Source organism: Schistocerca cancellata, chromosome 4 (genome assembly GCF_023864275.1).
Source record: "Schistocerca cancellata isolate TAMUIC-IGC-003103 chromosome 4, iqSchCanc2.1, whole genome shotgun sequence".
NCBI lineage: Eukaryota > Metazoa > Arthropoda > Insecta > Orthoptera > Acrididae > Schistocerca > Schistocerca cancellata.
Window position 1 is genome coordinate 402,742,849 of NC_064629.1, and position 26,055 is coordinate 402,768,903.

At 42.3% G+C, this 26,055-nt stretch overlaps 1 protein-coding gene and 2 non-coding genes across 5 annotated transcripts in view; 2 read left to right on the forward strand and 1 right to left on the reverse strand.

The window, feature by feature from the left end:
- The window catches only part of LOC126183238 (syntaxin-binding protein 5), a 976,467-nt gene that overhangs the window by 364,128 nt on the left and 586,284 nt on the right, over nt 1-26,055 (forward strand). The gene's annotated exons all lie outside the window — the stretch shown is intronic.
- Trnat-ugu (transfer RNA threonine (anticodon UGU)) lies at nt 7,832-7,906 on the reverse strand. Its single transcript has one exon. It is a non-coding gene; the product is annotated as a tRNA-Thr (tRNA).
- On the forward strand, nt 8,358-8,432 carry Trnat-ugu (transfer RNA threonine (anticodon UGU)). Its single transcript has one exon. It is a non-coding gene; the product is annotated as a tRNA-Thr (tRNA).

The window sequence follows — 26,055 nt, forward strand, 5'->3', positions numbered from 1 at the left end:
GTAGTAGGATAAGCCACGGTCTTCCATCAAATTCTGCCCCCACTGTTTTGCTGTTTCCGCATACATCATGGAAGAACGTCTGATTGTTGGTGCGGAAAAGTAGGGGGTAAACATAAGCGACGACGGGTGTTTTTGTCGGTCCTGGAGTCTTCTTCGCGTTGCAAAATTAGAGAGACAGCTGGGGTAATAAAGAGATCTGGGTTCGAGTTTCGGTCTGGCTCAATTTTTTTTAACCACGAAACGTTCAAATTACCATGTCGTTCCCGCGATTAAAACCTCACCAATGTTTCACTTTGTTTGACGAAGATGTAATCGGCAAAAATCTATTGCGAATACACGTGACTACTTTAAAGGAGATACGAGAATGCGAGAAAGATGTAACAGAGCAGTAAAAGATCTAAGTCGAAACAAGGCAAATGGATTAGACGACATTCCATCAGAATTATTGAAATCTTTGGGAGAGCCAGCCTTGACAAAACTATTCCACCTGATGTCAAATGTGTGATATAGGCTAAATACACTCTCACTTCAAGAAGAACGTAATAATTCCAGTTCCAGAGAAGGTAGGTGTTGACAGGTGTAACTATTACTGGACTACCTGTGTAATAAGTCATGTTTGCAAAATATTGCCACGAATTATTCACATAAAAATGAGGTAACTGTGTGAAGCCATTTTCGGGGTAGGTCAGTGGGTTCCGAAGATACGTTGGCACACATCAGGCAATACTGACCCTACGTCTTACCTTCCGAGATAGAGTAAACAAAGGCGAAACTGCGTTTATAGCATTTGTAGATTTAGGGAAAGCGTTTGACAGTGTTGACTGGACAACGCTCTTTGCAATTATGAAGCGAGAATGGGTAAAATAAGCGGAGCGAAGGGTTATGTAGAACTTCTAGGAAAATCAGAAGTGTGTGTGTGTGTGTGTGTGGGGGGGGGGGGGTGAGAATTATTGTTGAGGTAGACGGTGGCTTGACAGTAGTTATCAGATTAAACGGATATGGGTTTCAGTAGCTCCGCACAGGTGAAGAGGCTACGGACTGAAAACTACAACGACAAGAACATGAATGTTGGTTGAAAGTTCAGACTTTCCCCACGTTGCTCACGTGGCAAGTTTAAATTCTTTCTGAAATGAGTTAACGTCTCTTTAATAAAATCAGGCACCTGATTCAATAACATAAATGGAACACACATGAGGAATTTTAGCCCTCTAGAAATATATGTTGCGCCTTATCTGGAGCCGCTGCCAGGTTCAGACGGTTGCCCTCACTCCCTTATGACTCCAGCCTGGCCACGCTATTGCTGCGCTCTTTCAATTTGTCTTATTGCTGTTGCGCATACAACACTGACACACTATCCCCGCTTTTTATATGTTGAGATATACACTACTTTCTCATTTCTTCCCGACATCGTTCATTTTTCGTGAGTGCTCGACAAAATCTGTAAACACTCATTCTTTAACTTACTCGGACTGTCGGTAGATTTCTTGATTTCTTGATCTGTGATCATCGCCTACGTTGCATATCCTTATGTTCGTCATTTTTAGCGTCTTCTGTCACATTGCATATAGTTCCATCTACTTCTTTATGAACTAGGTGAGGTATATTTTTCTGTTGCCATCGTGTAAAGTAATGTTTGTTTTTATTCACCCAATTTACTGTTCTTGTAAATGTTACATCTAACTTGAATCTAAACGTAAGTTAACGGGTATCCTAATTCTCCATCAAGATTCAGATGCTTCAGTATTAAGATTGATGGTTCATATTTCGAACCACCTCCCATTCTTCTCCCCTTCCCCCCATCTTCGCTACTTGAGCTTAGGTTTCCAGCGAACCGTATTCTCCGACCAGATGATGAGCTTGCAGTTTGATCGGGGCGGTTTTTAATGCAGTGGCTGTCGCTTGCCGTTGCACATTCGTGTAATGCTGTGTCCACAGTGGAAATGCATCCCTCAAGGCGGCAAGCGGCAGTTTTTCACTGCTATGCTATATATTCCTCTCCTTTCGTAGTGTGAAGCTCTCATGAGAACTTCTTGTTCAGGATAGCATTTGCTAGCAAACAGAGGGGAACATTAAGCTCGGTTGTCTCCCGAGTAAGATTCGACAAGAATAGACAGTGTGCCATCACCAGGTTTTACCCTCTCGCTTACTTTTATTCTGTACCCGTATAACCTCATATAACAACGATCCACACTTTGTAATAGTTTTTTGTTGTTGATTGGTTTGAACGCGCACAGCGTTTCACGTATAAACGCCCATACACCTATACTTGAAGTCTGGTATAAAATAAATTACGTGGAAAAAATAATCATAATTACACAGTATTAATAAAATACCAAAATACATAAAACTGAAAGTGTGCAAAAAACTGTTCAATCATTTACAAAGAATTGCCGAAATACTTCTAAAACTAGGTTGTCATAGCAACATTACGGTAAACACTACCACCTCTATCCAAACACCTTTGCGGGGACTTCACAGGAGAAGCAGAATTCCATTAGTCATTTCAAACTTTCAGTGTTGAGGGAAAGTTCGGGCCTCAAATTGTAGGCTTTACATACTTTCCGACAATAAGGCGTACAGCATCGTGCAACATGTAATTCCGAAATGAGTTAAAAGGGAATCACGAGTTGCGACTTAGTCGCGACAATTTTTTTTCCCAGTGGTCCAGGAATGCGGTTGACAGAAAAATTGTTTGTATAGTGTTACTAACTTCGGGCCGTAACGACCATCTTCAGACCTGAAGGCCGGCCGGTGTGGCCGTGCGGTTCTAGGCGCTACAGTCTGGAACCGCGTGACTGCTGCGGTCGCAGGTTCGAATCCTGCCTCGGGCAAGGATGTGTGTGATGTCCTTAGGTTAGTTAGGTTTAAGTAGTTCTAAGTTCTAGGGGACTGATGACCACAGATGTTAAGTCCCGTAGTGCTCAGAGCCATTTTTTTTTCAGACCTGAGTACACAGTTCGTTAATCATCTCGAATCGGCATATGTAAAAATGGTAGTCACAAAAACACACATTTTGACTGTACGATTTTTACATACACCGACTCAAGATGATTAGCAAACTGTGCATTCTCAGGTGTTAAGATGGCCACTACGGACCAAATTAATAAGCTCATAGATAAAAAAGAAGTTATTCGTAACTGGAATAAAAATATATAAAAGCTTTGCGTGGCTGCGAGGATCCTTCAAATGGTTTCACTGGATGCACTTCGTGTCTCATGACGGATGGTCCGACGGTCGTTGAGGCCGAGCGGTTCTAGGCGCTTCAGTCCGGAACCGCGCGCCTGATACGGTCGCAGGTCGAATCCTGCCTCGGTCATGGATGTGTGTGATGTCCTTAGGTTAGTTATGTTTAAGTAGTTCTAAGTCTAGGGGATTAATGACCTCAGATGTTAAGTCCCATAGTACCTAGAGCCATTTGAACCATTTGGACGGATGGTCCTGTGCCTCAACAGCAATGTCACTGCATGTAGGGCGACTTTAAATTTTGCCACTGAGGGTATTTCGCAGGTTGTTGCTTCTCCTTCTTTGTTGCTCTAAATATCGATATGCCCTGATACTTAGGAGCATACGGGGTATCCCAGGAGGAGTGGTGAGTTATTCAGGGAGATGACAGGAACTGTCATACTAAGCAAAAAAAAAAGTCTCGTAATCATTGACTCCTAAATGCGTACCGTAAGAGCTATGCGCACTTCGTGTTCGAGACTGTGAAACACATCTCTTCTACTGAAAAGTTCTCATATCTTTTAAGGTATGCGTTTTAGAGCCCATGTTTCTAGACCTTTTAGAGTTATGGTTCAAATGGCTCTGAGCACTATGGGACTTAACATCTGAGGTCATCAGTCCCCTAGACTTAGAACTACTTAAACGTAACTAACCTAAGGACACCACACACATTCATGCTCGAGGCCGGATTCGAACCTGCGACAGTAGCAGCAGCGCGGTTCCGGACTGAAGCGCCTAGAACCGCTCGACCACAGCGGCCGCCCGTGATGGTTCCTGTCATACACCTAAAAATTGACCATTCCTCTTGGGACACCCTGTACCGCTGCCTTATGTAGATATTGTCGGCGAAGGAGATAGCCCGGCATGGACTAAACTGATTTCTCTGTATTGGTTGGCTTGCTCTGTGCCTCCGATGTCTAAAGGAATACGTTTCACCCACTACAGTGCCCTCGCGGTCGCGTACACCTTGGTGTTACTCTGATTATTTTCATGAACGTATCTTCAGTACGATCAGATTTAGTTAGCCTTTTCTCTTTCATTGGGTGGAGGTGTCCAAAGATGATTAACCTTCACTTTGCAATTACTTTTGATAGTTTGTGTGTGTCGTGATAGATTTCCTCATTATTTCTCTGTAGGTTGTTTTGCAACAATTATTTTTCTGTTAGTCCGTCTTTCAAGTATCACTGTTCTGACCAGCATATTGTTCATCGTGTAAAATTCACATGTGTATCAACATACTGGTTTTACCACTGTGGTGTAGTGGTTATTATTATTATTATTATTATTATTATTATATTTTACAATCTTTCTCTTCCACTAGATGGTACTACAGCAACTTTTCGGCAGTAACCCTCATATATCACAGTCACGTATAACCGCAGTGGGGAGCAGTGCCGAAAACAAGGAGATAACAAAGGCTTATATTAAAATACTACACCAGGTCCGTTGCTCCCACTATGTCAGTTAGCCCGAATGCGGCGACGAGATCCGCACAAGTTTCAATCTGGGCGAAATACTATGACGGAAGAGGGAGGATATTTCGACTACATTGTGCGTTGCCATCATTTGGTGATGAAATTAGTCTACAGACAGAGTTGTGCAGGTTTATATTTCTTATGCGGGTGACCATTGTCATTATCACACCCTATCTCTTAAATTGCACAGCACACACTGTAGAGGAATTTCGGATGGTTTGACTGCTGACATTAGTCGGTGATAAAATGCGTACCAATACCTGATTTTAAATGCATCAGATAAGCAATATTGATAAGGATTTTCAATTGTTTTCCCACACGTTTTGCTTGCATAAAAAAGACACGATATTTTATTTAAAGGCACTTAGTATATAATCGCCCCGACCACCTTTTATCCCATCTGATAGCAGCCTGATTGGACCTACGGCCGTTCTGGAGGGAATGGAAAGGGCAAAAATCCCTGTTCCTAGCCGAAATAGAACACGACACCTCCAGGGTCGGTGTCCAGTGCTGTACCCGCTAGACCATGACAGCTACACTTCTCTCTTGCTATAACGAATTAATTGTGTAGTCACGATGTTGATCCACTAATACAGCTGATTTCATCTGCTTACGATGCGAAATCGAAATTATTTTCCAGACAATCCGAATAAAACCAGTTCTGATATTTCTGTGGGAATCACAAACTATGGATTATGCTACTCTGCTTTAGAACAGAAGCCATATATTTGTGGCGACAATAAAGTTTTCTTCCGGCGTTTAGAACATAAGAAAGGATAGAAAACTAACAGAAAACAGTGTCGATTGTTATAATTTCCGACGCCTCTGTGTGTATAACTTGGTTAACACACCTCTCTTCACCGTGTCATACGAGAATACGGCAAGTGCCATAACTTGATTTCCCAGAAACTTCGCTCAATGGAAGAGGGGTCAAAATAAGCGAACACGTGTGTTGGCTTATCCGTAGACACTCCGTCATGTCTGAGAAAACGACGGCCAAAGTTTTCTATGCACTGTAGATACCTTTTAGTGCGCGTCAAGTTGATCGAAAGCGGTGGCCAAGTGGCTAGCGTTGCAGTGTTCAAAACCAGATTATTGTTTTTTTTTTTTTTTTTTCATTTATCTGGCTCGTCCGTACAGGGTAACTAGACGAATGTTTCCTATCAAATTCACTAGGGCTTTATAGTAACTGTAAAATTATAACTGTTTTTCACTATGACTGAGATTTATATATATATGGGTACGGTAGTTTCAGGGATTACAATCTTCTGAAATCTTCATATTTTTATATTTCATTCTTACCAGTTCTTACATAAATTTCTTATATTTTCTTCTTACATTTATTATTCGGGAAGATTTGGTGTATTCCCTGGATGTCACCAATCGTTGAAACATAGAAATCCCGAACAGCAAGAGAATTGCGCGAAAGCCAGGTTTGCCACAGCGTCATTTCTTCGTATGAATCTCACTCGCGAAATTAGCGTCGTTGACAGCGGTGAAGATTTCAGGCATTTGCAATAATGCCGCAACAAACGACGAATAAGGAATGATTTTTCCTACAACTGGCGCTTAAAATTGATTATGAATCAAGAAACACTACAGGAATTTCACTGTAAACAATTTTAAATAGTTTCTCATTCATTTATGGTCTTTTAATTCATTTAACAGTCAGACAATTAGTAGACAAATGATGACAACGTTATTTCAGCTTACTTAGCAAAACATTGGATATGGGTAGATAAATGGAAAACAGAAATGAAAACAATGATCGGGTTTCGAACACGAGTCGCAGAACTGGGAAGCCTCGACGCTAGTTATTGTGCCACCGCTTTTTTTCCGTCATTTTAATCGACATTGGTATCAACATTGGTCTCGAAATTTGGTCTTCATGGACTTCACGTGACACTTGTTCCTGTCGATGATTGAATACTTCAGTTTTTTCTTCTTTTTTTTCAGAGGGTAACCGCCCTTCTGACCGAACACGCTGAGCTACCGTGCCGGCTGAACTTTTTACCCGCGAAAAGGCACATTAAGTAACTCGAAAGCTTTGACCGTAGTTTTCTCAAAAACGGACAAACGTCTTTGGATAAGCCGGGACACGCGTTCGCTTATTTTGACCGCTCTTCCACTGAACGAAGTTTCTGGGCAATAGGGTTATGGCACATGCCGTGTTCTCCTAATTTGTTGTAAACTTCCCTCACAGCGGTGTGTGTGTGTGTGTGTGTGTGTGTGTGTGCGTGCGCGCGGGCGGGCCGCGAGCGGTGTCGGCCGCGAGCGGTTAATTTGGACACAGGGTGCGTCTTGTGTATGACGCGGCCATTGTGCGCGGTATAATTGCGGCTTGTAGAACATTGGAAGCGGATTAGCTGAGCTGTGCGGCGTCGGCGCAGCCCTTTCGTAAGCTGCCCTTTGTTGCTGCGTCGGCTTCCTCTGAAAACAAGCCGCCCTCAGCTATCACGTACTCCCCCCTCACAGCTGACACTCGTATTTTTCTTCCCACGCTTGTTTGTCTTGCTCTCCCACCAATAGTCAACTGCGGACACGTTCATATTCTATTGTTTTTCTTTAAATGTTCTACATTTGTTTTTCCTTTCCTCCCGAAAACCGTGTGCGCCGTAGTTACAGCTAGACACGTGGGTACATGTTGTAACTTATTACTACTGCTGTGTGATGCGATATAAATTTCAGTAGAGCGTTCACTGATCGTATTGTCGTGTGTTGCAGAAAGAACTGCTGCGTCGGAATTTAACGATCACAGCTTTCTTTTGACCAACGGGAGAGTCATGAAAATACCGAAGAACCTAAACAGGTAGCCGCTTGAAGATTTGCGACCAATCATCCGACGAAAGCTCACTTAAAAAGTTTCAAGAATTATTATTGCGTGAGGATTCTAGGAATATATTTCAGCCCCTTCATTCCGCTCCCGTAGGAGCCGCGAAGGGAAGACCAATTACAGAGCGCACAAGAGGCATTTAAGCAGTTAATCTTACTATATATGACGGTAGTATCTGTTCCCGAAAGAAGTTACCGTGGATGACCATGCAGCTTTGCTAGAAATGAAATGATAATTAAATGGACACCCTAGCTGCAAACAGGCGTTGATGTACTTCATTGGGGGACATGTTGAAAATGTGTGCCCCGACCGGGACTCGAACCCGGGATCTCCTGCTTACATGGCAGACGCTCTATCCATCTGAGCCACCGCGGGCACAGAGGATAGTGCGTCTGCAGGGACTTATCCCTTGCACGCTCCCCGTGAGATCCACATTCCCAGCATGTCCACACCACTACATTCGTAGTGCGCCTAATAGATGTTTGCCCCATCATACTCATTACTCGTGGCAGATTAATCTACACAGTCCCGTACGAGTTCGGGCATAGCGTGTGCGTTCGCACAAGAAGGTCAATGGCCGGGACAGATACTACCGTCATATATAGTTAAAATATGGCTTCCCCGGCCATTGACCTTCTTGTGCGAACCGCACACGCCTATGCCCGAACTCGTACGGGACTTGGTAGATTAATCTGCCACGAGTAATGAGTATGATGGGCAAACATCTATTAGGCGCACTACGAATGTAGTGGTGTGGACATGCTGGGAATGTGGATCTCACGGGGAGCGTGCAAGGGATAAGTCCCTGCAGACGCACTATCCTCTGTGCCCGCGGTGGCTCAGATGGATAGAGCGTCTGCCATGTAAGCAGGAGATCCCGGGTTCGAGTCCCGGTCGGGGCACACATTTTCAACATGTCCCCAATGAAGTACATCCACGCCTGTTTGTATCTAGGATGTCCATTTAATTATGATTTCAAAGTTAATCTTACCTCGCTCTGCGCGCGAATGGATCGGGAAAAAACTTAGTACGTCTAACAGTAGACATTGCCGTGCAATTCGACAGCAGTTTGCAGACTATGGCTGTAGGTGTGGAAATATACAGATATACGTAACAGGAAAAGCTGTTATCGCACTGTAATAACACAAAAATTATCTTAAAACAGTCGACGAAGCTTTTTTTCAATACTTAGTGATCGGCTTCGGTTAAACCGTTTCGAGACTACCTTCATTCTCAGTCACTGAATTTCGCTGTAGCTTTTTTTTTTTTTTTTTGTGTGTGTGTGTGTGTGTGTGTGTGTGTGTGTGTGTGTGTGTGTGTGTGTGTGTGTGTGTGTGTATTCAGTGAAAATCATCGAGTGCTGCTGGCTGGCTGGAGTTAAACTAGCGACTTTCGTACGTAAACTTCGGCTCCAAGATTCGACATCAACTGTTTATTCAACTGAAGCCAGAATTGTTAAGACATTGCATTGGAAGCATCACAGCTACAACACCTAACGCTTCTCCATTTCTTCTTTCCTAAAGATTTGGGACTTCCCCTGAAAACAGCTGGAACCAACGGCCTTCACTAACGATCAAAAAGCATTAAAGTGCACTTTAGTGCCTCCGAAGAGGGCCTCAAGATGGGCAAAAAGTGTAAATGAAAATGCCTTTCACTCTTTCACTACAAGTTTTTGAAAATCAGTCGCTGTGGTTTCAGGGATTGTCATTAATAATAGAATAATGCAATCTTTGCGATCCTGAAGGTAGCAGGGGTAAAACACAGGAAACGCAAGGCTATTTACAACTTCTACAGAAACCAGATGGCCGCTATGAGTCGAGGGGCATGAAAGGGAAGCAGTGGCTGGGAAAGGAGTGAGACAGGCTTGTAGCTTATCCCCGATGTTATTCAGTCTGTACATTAATCAAGCAGTAAAGGAAAACGAAAATAAAATTCGGAGTAGGACTTACAGTTCAGGGAGAAGAAATAAAAACCTTGAGGTTTGCCGATGATATTATAATTCTGTCAGAGACAGCAAAAGAATTGGTAGTGGAGTTGAACGGAATGAACAGTGTCTTGACAGAAGGATAATAAGATCAACATCATCAAAAGCAAACTAAGGGTAATAGTATGTAGTCGAATTAAATCAGGTGATGCTGAGGAATTAGATCAGAAAACGATACACTAAAATTAGTAGGTGAATTTTTCAAATTGAGCAGTAAAATAATTGATGATGGCCGAAGTAGAGAGAGTATAAAATGTAGACTGGAAATGGCATTAAAAGCGTATGTGAAGAAGAGAAATTTATTAATGTCGAATATGGATTTAAGTGTTACGAAGTGTTTTCTGAAGGTATTTGTCTGGAGGAAGTGAAACGTGGGCGATGAATAATTCCGACAAGAAGAGAGTACAAACTCTTGAAATCTAGTGCTGTAGAAGAATGCTTAACATTAGATCGGTAGATCATGTAACTAATGAGGAGGTATTTAATAGAAATTGGGAGGAAAGAAATTAGTAGCACAACTTGACTAAAAGAAGGGATCGGTTGATATTGATAGCACACGTTCTGAGACATAAAGGGATCACCAATGTATTATTGGAGGGAAGTGTAGGAGGTAAAAATTGTAGAGGGAGACAAAGAGATGAATACAGTAAGCAGGTTCAAATGAATGTAGACTACAATAATTATTCGGAGATGAAGACGCTTGCAGAGGATATAGTAGCATGATCAGCTGCATCAAACCAGTCTTCCGACTGAAGAGCGCAACAGCAGTTAATAATAATATAGGCTTTTCCGTGCATTGCCGTCTTCAGCCATATGCAAACAATTTGCTCTTACATGTTTTCTGATGGCATTTACCCATCTTTCATTAAGTCATCGTCTTGGTCCTTTTTTATGTCGTAGAATACAGGAAAGAATTTTATTGGTCTGTGTTGGCTTTGTGAGGGCGGCGGTTCAGAATTCCCGTCTGGCCATACAGATGTGTGTTTCCTGTGGTTTCGCTAAATCGCTTAACGCAAATGACGAGATCATTCCTTACGAAAAGAACGAGGCATATTTTCTTCCCGATCCGAGCTTCTGCTCCGTTTCCAAAGGTCTCGTCGTCTGTGTGACTGCCCCAGTAACACAACGAGGATCAGCTTTTCGCTTCATACACATCGAAAGCTTAGTTTTGAGCTTTACCAAAAGCACTTCAACAGTTTCAATGTTCTGTTTATTTACTTTGCTGTCCAAATACAGTCGTCAAATACCATGAACACAAAACCCTTACCATGTGATTCTTCGACATATTTGTTAATTAGTACAAGTTTCTTTACTATATGGTAAATTATACATTGTTCCAGTTCTTCTGTAATTACTTTTTAGGTCTGCTTTCAGAGATCGCCCGTTAGTTGTTGAAATTTGCACTGGAGAATATCAGCAAAAATACGTTGGCCGTTCAGGTATATTTCATTAACACGTATTTATTCCTCGATTTATCAAGTTAAGGATTTGAAAGCTTCATATGGGATGCTGAGGAGAGTTTTGATGCTATGGAATATCTTTCTGTAACTTTTCTTTCAAATTTGAATTTTTACTATTTTAATGAAGTCTAATAGACGCTGTATATTATCCAGTGTAATAACATAATTAAATAGATGCGTTCTTGTCTTACAGATTTTGTTGAAACTTTGTGAAAAACTCTCGAAGAATCGGTAACTCCATCCCAAAGTGGCTTCATTGTATAATTTCGTGTTTATGTTATATACCTGTGGAAATGCATGTAGTACAGTGATGTTTTCGTCTTCCTTAAGTGTTATGACTACTGCAAGGTGGAAAGTTCGTGATCTAACGTAGATACGACGTTGATGCCGATAAAAATTTTCCTAACATGGCACATGTTGCAAATGATGTAACCCATGTATTAGCTACATCTGCCGTATGATTTTTGTGGGTACACATTCCCTAGTCGTGTTGCCTGAGTTCGTTCAAAAGATGAACTAGAATACCGTGCTGTCATGCTTTTTAAATTTCTGGTGGTTCATCGCCAACCGAAAATCATGGTGATTTGGTCAAGCCTGTACAAGAGTTACGGCTTTGAAGAAATGAATGAATTTAAGCGTAGCCCTTGAAGACGGCGCGGCTGAAGGGCGTCGCGGAACTGGAGTCATACAAAGCTCTGTTGGATGATTGACAGTGAAAGGTGACGCAAGGAGGAAGAGCTGTGTATTTCACATCAGGAATGAACTGGCAGAAACCTTCGTGCATGATTGGTATCACATTTGTTGAATGCTGACGAAAAACAAATGTGGGAATAAATAAAACTTATTTAGCACGATTTGTCACAGTGTAAGAGTTGTGGGACCACAACCTGACACTAAAAACCAAGCCGTTTTCACTGATCGGAAGCTATTATTGAAGTAACAAAGAAAAACAATTCGATTGGATCTGCGAGAAAGGTTACTTCCAGTGTTTCCTGACGTGCAAAAACTGCACTTCTCGTTGATTACCTTGTAAAGGGTAAAACAGTTACGGGTGCGTGTTATTCAGGTCTTTTGGGCTTTCTGATTGAAAAGAATGTTTTAGAAGACACTCGGTGAACTAAAGAATAAAAGTACCACCACAAAGGGAAAATTGCGAGACTGGGATTACAAATTGTTCTAACATCGACTCTGTTCACCAAATTAGGCTCCCCTGTGGCTTGCGTATATTCCATCATCATCTAGAAACCATTTTGACTGTCAAAGAGATTTGAGTTCAGATTTGAAGGTGTGGCAGCCGTAGATGAGCATTTGTAGACATTACGGATGCACTGATAGAATTGGAATAAATACATACTCTGGTAACGCCGGGTACTCAGCTAGTATTAAATAGGTCAGGATCAGTATTTACATCGTGTTCATCTTTATTTCCCACAGAAATAACGCTATGGACTGGGATGTATAGAGTAATAGAGAGAAGCAGCGTGCCTCGGTGAGAAAACTGTTCGTAAGTCATTGTAGGATACTAAAAAGTGAAAAGCACACACGTTTGTTTGTGGCAATTACTACTTTAGCGTGTGTGTTATGACAATAACGCATTTTCATCTTACTAAGAATGTTAGCGTTCAGCAATGTGATAAATGTTTAAAAGCAAGTTAGGGTAAGGATTTACCACACAGCATTCCAATCGGTTCCATTAACTTTCATTTTCATATTTAATTCCTGCTGTCCCTCGATGCGAAATACTGCGCCACTGTAACTGATGACAGCAAAACAATGTTCAGTAGTTCCGCAGCCCTCACACAGCACCCGCGCATCGCCGACCGAGCGAGTCAGCTCATAATTGTTCTGAGTTGGACGAATGTTGCATCGAACCCTCTGCTGGCCATTATGCGCATATACCCTCACCTCGCCCGTTGCATCGTCCCATTCGTCTCCCTTTGATTCCTGGCGATATTCTCCTGTTGATCGGAGCTACACAACGATGGCCAGTCGTTATCGGTAGGGCGCTTCTCCCTCTCTCCCCCCCCCCCCCTCTCTCTCTCTCTCTCTCTCTCTCTCTCTCTCTCTCTCTCTCTCTCCCCCCCCCCCCTCTCTCTCTCTCCCCCCCCCCCCCCTCTCTCTCTCTCTCTCTCTCTCTCTCTCTCTCTCTGTGTGTGTGTGTGTGTGTGTGTGTGTGTGTGTGTGTGTGTTTTGCTGGGGGGGGGGGGGGAGGAGGAGGTGGTCCGAACTAGAGTTCTACATAAATCCGGCTGAACGCCCGGGTTGTAACAAGCGTATAAGGTTTCTAAGTGGTGAACTTAAGAGTGCTCTGGCTACAGAGTGAATCATGAGGTTAGCGGCAAAAAGGCCAAAGCTTTTTAAAGCAGAACTGTGAGGCACAAGAGTAAAGATGCAGCTTACTGTTGTGATCTAAAGGAATGTTTCTCATGGACGTCAGTACTGGCGACGCAATCAGCAGATGTAGGGTTCAAAGGCTCGTCCGGCCATCCAAACTGAGGTATTCTGTGGTTTACGTAAGTCTTCGACGGTCATTTGACTCTCGGCCGACTTTCTTTTTCGTCATTTACCATTCGGCACTTATACTCTGTTTATTTTGACCTTTTCGTCAATGTTATTTCAAGTACAAATTTTTCTTCCTTTTTTTTTAATATTCGCGGTTTCACCCAATTACCGATGGGAGGTTCAGACAGACAGGTTAATCATATACTAATACATGGCACCCAGCGTCGTTGTATGTACTTCGGACATAAGGAATTTTTGAAAAAGAACTCCGATAAGATCGAATTTCAGATAGTCGTTCAAACTAAACAGATAACGCGCAGACCAAATAGCAAAATAGGTAACCGTTCAAACATTTTGTTAATACTTAAGTGCAAAGAAATTAGATAATGGTTTCTGTGAGAGAATGAACAGAACGAGAAAATAACTTACCCGAACAGTGCTACCAGCTGAAAAATCTAATCCCGCAAAGTGGCTTAGCTAACACTAAAGAGAAAAGAAAAGGTTTTTCTCAACGAGATGATTCCTGCACTGTTTCTTTTATTCTGCTTCTCAGGAGCAAGACCTAAGAAAATTGCCATTATTATCGATAAAATTTTTGTAATTCCTTGTTGAAATTGGAAGTTAACTCAAAGTGAAAAGCGTATCAGATTTATGGACCCTCTGCTCGTTTGAGACAAATTACTAAAGGAAATTTAAAATTTGGTGGTGGCCCCTCGTATGCCCTCGCCCCCTCTGCTCTCAGGGACTTTGAAGCTCCAATCCAAGGTACCTACTGCATCGAAATGTAACATCATACCAGAAGTTTTCCAGACTCTGGTTAAATCCATTGAAAACTACATTGTCTAGGGTTGATGATCAGTTAACGTTTCTTTCCCTGGAAGAAGAAACACTTCGATGCGTAACGTTTACAGTCAGTAGTCCAAGAGTATGCGAATACTTGTTTATTTATGAACATGCAATAGATAGTATGAGGTATCTGGAAAGGAAACACTGAAAGCATAACACATTCCTGTTGACATGTACGCTAGTTACTGTGACCAGCGCTTGTGTGTGTGTGTGTGTGTGTGTGTGTGTGTCGGAGTTTGGCGAGGATGTTTTTTTGACGAAGGAATTTAGATTTTTATTTTCTTTTTTGTTTACCTTCAACTTGTAAATTCTGGAGAAGGTTGGTTATGTGGGGCCATATTTTGAAGTAAGGTATAATTTGCCCAGCTGTTTCCGGGCTTTGAACAGCAAATTTACGGTTCTGTAATACGTATACTACAATGGAAGCAACTCTTTCAATTATAGGGACGATTTCAGTGTTATTTTATTTGCTCTGATGGACGCAAACTATTTATGAATCAAAGCAGCTCCTAAAGGAACCAGGGCGGTTTCGGCGCATCAAGGGCCACCGAATGAGGCCTCCTCATCATGTACTCGTCGTAAGTACCAGCGGGGGCTTTTTATTTTGTTCAGATTTGCCGCCATTGTTTCCAGGCCGTTTTTATTTATGAGAAACTGTAGACAGTCATTTCGTTATACTCTGTGTTTATAATTGGCGTAATTAACTAGTCACAAACAAGAAAATGCACGATAATAATCTTTTAAAGTTCCATGTGTTTCTCATTAGACAACTCGGCCAAAATGCTAACGTCAAGGCTGATTTGAACGAGTGTGTAAAAATAAATCTTTACTAGCAAAGTAAATGCGTATGGCACGATTGTCTGAAAGTTCCACAAGAAGAATGTTTAGCCGCACGTTCGCCAGTTCTTTTAACTGGACGTCACCTACCCCAATTATATTGCGGGAGAAAGGGGACGTAAAGTTTAACGAGGAATCCTAGCCACGTGTCGTTCCATCACAGATCTTCACACACTGAGAGGTGAAGGCCAGCTGTTAAGACTGAAAAATTCCGGTGTCTGATCGCGATTGGATCCCGTAACGTTACTGTCTCCAGGCTCGCACTTCATCACTAGACCACCAAGCCCGGCAGTTTAAACAGTGAGACTTGGTAAATGAAAGCACCAAAGGGACAGAACCGCGGACAGATGGACGACTATTGCACGTGTCTCCGTCTGCATTGGGGAGGTACCTGTCCCTGAATACGGTGGCCCGTGCGCGCAAATTTCATACGTGACGTTACACCGGGGCATGTGCCTCTGTCCGACGGAACATACATCAATGTTTTTTGATACAGCGGCCGCAAATATCAATATTTCGAGGGAGGTACCGTCGTCAGCTGCAAGTGGGCACCGAAATAATTCAATGGCGAAAGTTGAAAATTTGTACCGGAGCGGCACTTGGCCCGCATTTCTCGGTTTATGAGTGCCGGCTATCAGAGCACGCTTACCAGCCGACCGGAATTCTCAACTTATCGCACACTACCTGTCCATTTACCTCGTTTGCTCGCAGCGTTACCTGTATTCCCGGAAGAGGTTCGGACCCTATTGTGCATCTGCAGTGAGGATACCATAATATTCAAGTGTGTGTGTGTGTGTGTGTGTGTGTGTGTGTGTGTGTGTGTGTGTGTGTGTGTGTGTGTGAGCGAGCTTGTATATAGTACATTTGGTGAGTGTGTTTGCGAGTATCAAAACATGCGACATAAATTGCCATATATTTTGATTACACCGACCTAAAGGCCTAAATTGTTTACACCGCCAAGGGACCGTCGACCCTAGTATTTGAAAGGAAATTTCAACTTGATAGCTGTACTCACTCCCGAGAAAGAGGGGTCCAGACAGACGAAGTGACCCTGTAACGGTTCCGTTTGTACCTATTGTTGTACGGAACTCTAAAAGCTTCACTTCTTTAAACATCTCAGTTAATAAAAGTTAATAGTATTACTCGCGCAAAAAAGTCACATATCCCGCTCTATACTATCATTTGCTAAAATCCTCCTTCCGAGATCTTGAACAGCTGAGGGAATAAAAGGGGTGCAATCTGTAGGCGATTCACCCCGTATATTCCTGAAAACCATATAACTGAATATTCAGCTTGCAAAACACTTACGACAACTTGCATCGATTGACAGTTTATTCACAATAAATATGATGTGACTTAAGGAACCTGCATGTGCACGCAATCTCAAATAAGTCTCCTATGAACACAGTCTCTATGGGACGCAAAGTTTTATACTTCATCAGTAGCCATTATATTATCCTTTCATCAGAGTAGCCGAGGCGCAAAATTAGCCTCTGATATAAGGATCTTGGTTTTCTAAATGTGACAGATTTCTTCAAATATTGGCAGTGTTCGACTCTGTACAACATTTTTTGCTGATAACGCTCATGTTCCAAGACGCTACTCGAGGCGGGTGTAAAATGAATATGCGCAACGGAAAATACTGAACGCGAAAATGAAGATTTGGCCCTGTATGACTACCTCCTGAAGCAGATCTTAGGAGTTCTTAATGGTGATGTTAGCTCATCCTTCTAGCTCTTTAACATATAAATTATAACATAAACATAAATGAATGATTAAGGGCACTAGTAACTACAAATGATAAATGCTGTTTCTGCTTATACATTTATTGTAGATTAAAACCCCTTCATATATTACAAATATTTGATATATAATGTCCAATGGATATAAAGAGATACAAATGGTTTTCCTAACTAATATGATTGATCAATTGCCCAAATCTTCCCCTTTTTATGGCTACGCGATCTAATATAAATAACGCGAGATGACCGACATCAATGTACAAGCACTAGGAGACACTACTTTCGAACATGATCGACAGTGGTGTGAAACCTCAGTGGAAGTAAAATTTACGTGATCACAGCTGTTTAGCTTTATAACCCTAATAAGCCGAAGTAATTAGCAATATCACCATATGTACTGCGTCCGGTGCGTCGGAGTAACTGCAGGAGGCGAATCCTATTCTAGAAACCACGGAATATTCTCCCTCTCTACAGATTCTTCCGAACGCCGACCAACCATATTTTAGTGTTTTGTCGTCCAGCGCGGAAAGTTTGCGAGGACGTACTTATCCTCGTTAATTAGGAATACCTGCAAGGTACGCTTCTCAGAGTAAAAATCCTCGGAAATAGCCCAGCCTACGTGATTTCCGAGGTAACGCTTCCTCGTTCATCTTTGCTGCGTCTAAGATTTTCAGAGTTTCCGAATTATTATCCCGTTATCTTTCCGGCCCCGCTACACTACCGACCAGCAGTCGCTGTATTGTGCTTGAGCGCTCAGGTGCCCCGACCGTCCACCTTGGCTACTTCCTGTGTTAAGCAGGACCAACACACCTGTGCGGGTTTTTGCTACCAGGGCTTGAGTTACGTCTACCGTTTCATTTCCACTGGCGTTCCAACCTCTACAAGTATAGGCAATCATTCATTACGACGTTTTGATAATAAAGACATTCCGTCGTGCAATAATACAAAGTGTACTTGACAGTGTCAGTCTTCTTAAATATTCATGTATACGGTGTACAACCTATCAAATGATACCTAATTCCGGTTGTAAATCACGGCAAAGTATGTAGATGAATGTTTGTGAGGTGCGAAATTATAGCCACCTTACGATGTGATCAAACATGACAGTATTATAAATTTGTTTCTCTCGCATTTCTCTACCAATACGGCTCTGAACGTTACACTGAGTGGCGAAAGTGACCTCGTGCTTGTCTCTGGGCGGTTTCTCAATATACAGGAATCATTTATCAGTAACATCAGAGTTTTCGTTGCGATGCTGTTTTCTGCGGGAAAGTATAGTCGTTAGACGATCTTAAGGTAATGCAGGTCGACTTGGACAGAATTCCCGCTTGGCGTAATGGATGGCTGATGGTCTTTCAATGTATATAAATGCAATGTAGTGTTCATAACAAAGATTAAGAACCATATAGTACTCGATTACAAGATTAGCTGTGAATATCGGCACATCGTGTGTGTGTGTGTGTGTGTGTGTGTGTGTGCATCGAACTATTTTTTATTGTTCTACTGTGGAATTTGCAGTTACGTTTTCATGGCACACCTGTAAATACTATTGGCTGTATGGCTTTTGCTGTCCAAAGCCAAGAATAAGAAACAAATAGTCTAAATAAAAGGTGCACAATAAGATCCGAAACACTTGCAGGAATACAAGAAACGCTGCGAGCAAATGAGGTAAATGGATAGTGGTGCTACTGGATAGTGTGCGATAAGTTGAGAATTTGGGTCGGTAGATGTGCTGGGATAAGCGAAGCTGTTAAGCTTGCGTAAAGCTTGGAGTCCGGGTTCGAGTTCCGGTCCGACACAAATATTCACCTATCGCCGTTGAATTATTTCAGTGTTGAATTGCGGCTGACGTCGACTCCTCCCTCGAAATATTCACTCATCAAAATCTATAAATGAGCTATCTATATGCCTGATTAAGTTCGTAGGGAACGCTCAAAGCGCGTGTTCTACTCTTGCTTGTTTTTAGCATTTTGTTATAAAACGATGTGCTGTTAAATGGAATTCGAAAGCTCTTGAAAAGACAAGTACAGTGATATAAGCTCGGTAATGTTGGCGTTCAGACTTTCACTAAAAGTATCCGAGAATTGTGATAACGTTGAAAGACAGCTATCGGGATCTGCTATTGCGGTGTAAACTCCGGCAAGTGGGACACGTGCAACACTCCATCGTTGCAAGCAGAAAGCAGATAAGCCTATTCCGCTAAGATGAAACGTATCTCCACTTGGCACCTACTTTATACGAAATAGATACAGAGTCAGTTACGATTGTTGTTAATGGAACTATATATTTACTTCTAGTGTATCGGAAGAGGCTCACGACAACTACTTCGTACGTGTATACATATGTTGAGATAACCAACTTCTGCGAAAACATGTAAACGGTTTAAAGGCTTAATACTACTGCAGAACAACACTAGATGGTGTTTACAAGGCAATAGTCGATTATGGCCGCCTTGTTGTCCAATTTTAGCACATTTCTAGGATACTTTCCGAAAAGCTTTAACGCCAATATTCATAATTGTTAAATCAATGTACTCCTCTTTTCAAGAGCTCTCCAATGCCGTTATAGATACATCGTCCAATTAAAAAGAACCAAACTACCCTCAATATTTTGACTGATCAGAGGTACTAGCATTACCTATGCGGGAAAAAAATAATGTGCACATCTTCCTACAATAATTTGCCGAGAACCTCGCTTCGATGTGCTGAACCGTTTACGAAACAAAAGCAATTTTTATTAATTTAACGTATATATAGGCAAAGTAACTTTTTCTATAACATTTTAGGTAATATACACGTCAGCCTTGTACCACATATTTATTGCAGATATACTTGCAGTCTGTATAACCATTAGGTTAAAAAAAAATTATCTAGAGACTTCTTAACAGTAAATATTTATGATAAGTTAAAACGATGAAGTTTCGTATGAGATTAGAATATTTGCGTTGGACGTTCCATAGACCAGTTCTTCTTGGCTGTGGAAACTGTTGAAAACATGAAGTACACACATAAAAAAAAGCTTTGCATCACTCAAATTCCTAGAACTTCTGAAGACAGACGTTGCCTATGGATATTGTATCACAGACACAGTCCCTTGGACTGTTCAGAGATGTCACTAAACCCTCCCAAAGATGTAAACAACCATGCATGAGCAGCGCCTATTGACGGAGGGGGTCCGACAGACAATCAGTTCCAGTCATTCCACTAGGAAGGAGGTACACGGCTCGTGTTGTCTGTAGTTCAACCAAGCCTGGGCGGTCATTACCGCTATTCGATCGCGTCCGCATTGGTACTTTGTGCCAGGAAGCGCTCTCAACAAGGGAAGCGTCCAGGCGTCTCGGAGTGAACCAAAGCGATGTTGTTCGGACATGCAGGAGATACAGAGAGACAGGAGCTGTCGATGACACGTCTCGCTCAGGCCACCCAAGGGATACTACTGCAGTGGATGACCGCTACCTGCGGGTTATGGCTCAGAGGAACCCTGACAGCAACGCCACCATGTTGAATAATGCTTTTCGTGCAGCCACAGGACGTCGTGTTACGACCCAAACTGTGCGCTATACGCTGCATGATGCGCAACGTCCCTCCCGACGTCCCTGGCGAGGTCCACCTTTGCAACCACTTTCCCATGATCGCGGTACAGGTGGGCCCAACAACATGCCGAATGAACCGATCAGGATTGGCACCACGTTCTCTTCACCAATGAGTGTCGCATATGCCTTAAATCAGACAGTCGTCGGTTTGGAGGCAACACTGTCAGGTTGAACACTTTATACACACTGTCCAGCGAGTGCAGCAAGGTGGAGGTTCCCTGCTGTTTTGGGGTGGTATTATGTGGGGCCTACGTACACCGCTGGTGGTCATGGAAGGCGCGTAACGGCTGTGCGATACGTGAATGCCATCGTCCGACCGATAGTGCAACCATATCAGCAGCATATTGGCGAGGCATTAGTCTTCATGGACGACAATTCGCGTCCCCATGGTGCACATCTTGTAAATGACTTCCTTCAGGATAACGACATCGCTCGACTAGAGTGGCCAGCATGTTCTCCAGACATGAACCCCATCGAACATGCCTGGGATACATTGAAAAGGGCTGTTTATGGACGTCGTGATCCATCAACTACCCTGAGGGATCTACGCCGAATCGCCGTTGAGGAGTAGGACAATCTGGAGCAACAGTGCCTTCTGAACTTATGGATAGTACGCCACGACGAAGAGCAATAAAAAGGGCGGAAATGATGTTTATGTTCTCTCTTCCAATTTTCTGTACAGGTTCCGGAGGTGATGCAGAACTTTTTTTGGTGTGTGTGTGTGTGTGTGTGTGTGTGTGTGTGTGTGTGTGTGTGTGTGCGTGTGCGTGTGTTCGTGTCATACAGGAACTTGCCTGCTTGGATTAAGTGTTCATTTCACTGATCTTTGGTGAATTGGCCCCCAGTGATGTGAACCAAGTAAAAAATTACCAACTAATATATATTCACAGAGTAATTCAGTAGTTTTTATATACTTAACCACACAAAGTAATTTCTTGCACCACTGATATACGTACGTGATCACATTTTGGTAAGCAACTCGTTGAGTGAAGAATAGGTGGTGTTGCTCGGTGGTGAAGCCCTCAAGTATACTCGTGAATTGTGTTTTGTTACTACCTAAGCATTTTGTGGTTAGATACTGTGTTCTACAGTAATGACCTACTGTCTCGGACAAAATGCCGTTAAATCTTCAAGTAGATGAATCATAGCCCTAATATTCAATGTACAACCTGAGCTGTTGGTAAGAAAATAGGGCTTCATTCTTTACCAGAAACTGTACAAAGGAACGAATGTGTCATCATTTCTGCCGTTTCGTGGATTGGTATTACCATCTTACTAGTGGATGCTTCTTTCGACTTTCTCACCTTTCTACCAGATTTTGAAAATCTTCGAAAAATACATGCTATCCAGCAGTTTCTTTTAATTCACACTGTTATCCTTAAGAGTGTCAGTTTACAAAGTTCTTCATTTTGACACTTTAAATTACGACGACCTTTCAGGTAGGGGAATCGATCATTAATGCAGTTTCAAAATAGTTACATATTCTCTTCAAATATGTCTGCTCTTTCAGTTGAAAATGAAAATCTTAAATTATTTCATTATAGCTCATTGAAACTGACGGAAGCGTAAAAAGACGGACGGTTCCTTATTAGGATTGCCCTTAGCGCTACAGCATAACATTTTCTTTTTTATAACGCAGCAATTAATTTTCACAACCTGGAAACGCGAACAGTATTTTGTAAGTTTCCAAACTTGTCAGAAGTGCTTGCGCTGCGCAACGTAATACTTTGACCGAAAATGATGAGTGGATGTTTTCTGGTAGCGGCGGGGGAGAAGGCGACGCAGGCCCGGGCCGCCGGGACGCCGGGATTGGAGGCTGCGCAGCTTCCTCACGCCGCCGCAGTGGCGCCACCGTCTGGCTGGCGCTTAGCTCCGCGCCAGTGTGAAGCCGACTTAACGCTCTCTCATTTACTTTAAAAACATTTCCCTCTTCTCGCTTCTGTCGAGGAGTATTTGAGGCAGTCGCTGGTTTTACATATCGAGGTAGAACTGCAGAGAAATTGCGTATCATCGTATCGCCACTGTCAAAGCCTTTGTATGCATAATACCAACACAATCGTAAAAAAGGCAGTTGTACTGTTTTCTGAAGCAGGTCTTAACGGTCACTAAGCTGTAATCCACATTAAAATAAAAGTTCAGCTATTCTTTACGGAATAAATTTGAGGAATTAATATAAATTTCGTGTCGCATAAAGCTGTTGTTTTCACATGAGCCGCTACGCCGTATTCTCTCTCAATAAGTCAAACTAGTTTACTTTTGCCCACAAATGTATGTTTCGATAGAACCTCCTTGCTTTTTACTGCTAACGTGATAAACGACATTGTTTTGACACTTTGCTTGCAAAGCATGTAGTTGAAAGAATAAAAGTAATATACCTGATGTTTCTTGAGCAGCATATGATTTAAACTAATGGTTGTCTTAAAAGCTCGCGGGCGTAATTTCATTTGCTTAAAAGTTACCTCGTACCTTGCAGAGTTCTGTCGTCCTAATAACATAATATTTTGAGAGAGAATGCCAGGACAACGGATGGTTCTCATGGTGTTTTAATAATACCATGTTTTCGAAGTAACTTGCCGGTGTGCTGTACAGCGAAGGGCACAACACAGTCTAATAAGAGTACGCTGTCCTGGTCGATCGAGCAGGTTCATCGGAGCCCAACAGTAATTGAAAGAAGGGGAGATCGTTACAGACGGAACACGAGCGCGCCTCGAGGGAGGAAAGGGATGAGATTCGGCTATGTTCTGTTCAGATGTACCATCCCGCCATTGGCTATAAGTGATTTACGGAGACCACGCGAAACGTATTACTGGATGAATGCAGTCGTCCAGAGCCACACCACTGCGCTATGTGGCTCGGTTAAAGTAATAGACGTGTCTTAGTTACTCATGATCGCGTAAATCTGTCAACCGGACGCTTGGTCTGAATACCAGAGTGCGTTGCTGGGCATACTTCATTGGGAGCTGGTACGTATTGTCGTTCCTATAAATAAACCAGGCAGTTGTAATGGAAGCCTACAGTTGTTTAAAATGTAATCAGAACCGAACTTCAGTTTGAGGTTTTTACATGGAGCGGAAATTTAAAAGTGTGAGGTTGACACAGTGACAGTTAGTAATGTAATTCTCGGAGAAAAGAATCGTTTCTCATAAAATGGGATTTTCCAGGCAAGCTGTGTTAAACATAATCTAATGAATCCAGTGGATCCGTTGCAGTAAGATTGTTATTGGTAAGTGTATGGACATGTAAATAAATCCGTTGCAAAAAAAAAAAAAAAGCATTGGGGCGAGTTTTTCTGTGGCTGCGAACGCTGGGAAGGCAAAAGCATGTCTGGGGAGATTGGGCGAGGCTCTACACAAAGGAGCGAAAAAGAGAACCGGACTTAACCCTTTCACCTTTTTAATCAATTGGTGAACTACTCGCAAGACGATGTAATTTCTGAACCGCGTTAGCATTAAGGGAGAAATAAGTGTAAATGGCTTCAATACGTTCCTTCCCACAAGAAGCTAATGGCTTGTTTAATTACAGGCGATATTAATGCTGCGTACTACCTCCTTCATCAGTTCTGTTATAAAATACTCCTTTACACAATATTTTCTAAAGCGATCAGGGGTCTCAAAACGAAACCTCTCTCATGATGTTATCGAGGTTTTCTACAGCTCGCCATGTGAAATTCTTTGAGCAAGAAGGGTGTTGCGTGAAACAGCTTGTATGCTACCAATGTATGATGCCTCGGGCATGGATGTGTGTGATGTCCTTAGGTTAGTTAGGTTTAATTAGTTCTAAGTTCTAGGCGACTGATGACCTCAGCAGTTAAGTCGCATAGTGCTCAGAGCCATTTTGAACCAATGTATGAAATACATGCCAACAACTTCCGCGCGTGAAACAGATTTGTGGGAAGCGTTCTGGGAAAGAGCGCCGCATACTAATTGCTAGTGCCATTTGTTGTAGAGAATCCTGTAAATTTGCACATCCGATATTCTAAAACTGTGCGACCGTTCTTGTGTTAGCCTAGCATACTTCGCGTAGGGATCATGAGAGAAAGATAATGCAGATAAGGGGTCGTACAGAGATATGTAGACACGCTATTTTTCCCTTACTCAATACCTGAGTGAAACAAGACATAAAATTGTTAATATTACCACAAAGCACTCTCCACCTGTTTGCAGGCTGTATATGTAGATGAGAAGATTAAACGTCTACGCATCATAGAGTTAGAGACGGAACACTAACTCAGCTGAAGGTAGTGGAAACATTTGTGGCATGGTTCCGTTAAATGAGTCATTTTAGCTAATGCTGAATCTGAAGACACGGAAAACTCAATCATGGTCGTCGGACGAGGATTTGAACCACGTGTACTCGAAAAGGGCTCCAGTGTCTTAATCATTGAGTCACCTCGTACATTCGTTCATTATTAAGACGCCGAATTTCCTTGTGTAGATGATGAAACAGATCATGATGGCTAACGGTACTATTTGATTGAAAACCTTCTGCGTCGAAATTAAACGTTGTTGAATTGCGTAACAAAATTGTAAACTTTCGTCGCTGGGCTGGATCAGAAACCGTTTTTTTTTTTTTTTTTTTCGACCGGCTATGCAATCCAGGTGCACCTCACAGCTTGTCTCTGCTAGTGACCTCTCTCCGGGTGTCTAAGCTTGACAGCTCCTCTCCTGTAGTAGCAGATGCTGTGAGGATTGGCGTAGCCACAGCGTAGGGATTGATTCTAGGAGGAATCTTTCACACCATTTAGAAGTAACAACTGTTACGGCACTTATTGCTAGATGTAAACTGTGCTACATTGTTTAGTGGTATCTACTATTGAATCCAATTGCATTGAACGAGAACCTGATAAATGTGGCCACTAAAATATGTTTGGTTAGAAGTACATGTAGAACCGCCGGGATTCCATCTTGGCATAATGCAAATAACGAATATACAGGGTGACCCGAAATTCTCGCGCTCTGGCGCCACAGCACGATTTCATGCATACCAACAGTACAAAACTGTCGGTAACAAAATTTCGTTCCGTGCATATTTTCGGCACAAAATGGACGCCATAGAGGGGCTATTTGGCAACGCTGTTGTCGTATATACGACAAGTACATTCATTCAATACTTTCGGCACCGTAGGGTCTGAAGCGTAATACAGTATAGGTCACAGTACGACTTTTCAATGAATAGTTAATTCCTGTTAGCTGGCTAATGATCATTATTCTTTCTTGCTAGAAGCTTATTTCTGAGGTATTGCCATTTTCTACTACAACCTGCAATTATTATATATAGCATAGACGTCGTTAATTAACAACATGTGTACTACGTATAATGGTTGCAGGCTGTACTATAAAATGGCAATAACGCCGAAATAAGCTTATCGTACGAAAGAATAGGGATTAACTATTCATTAAAATGTTATTGAATACCATTTTACTGTGCTGCCTAGTTAGTGTAGTGGGTAGAGTCCTGCGATAGAATACTGGATCTAGACAGTTCAGTGCCACGTCAGGTTAAGATTTTTATTTTCGAATTTTGATATGCGCAGTAATGGCGTAGAATACACTGTTGATTAAA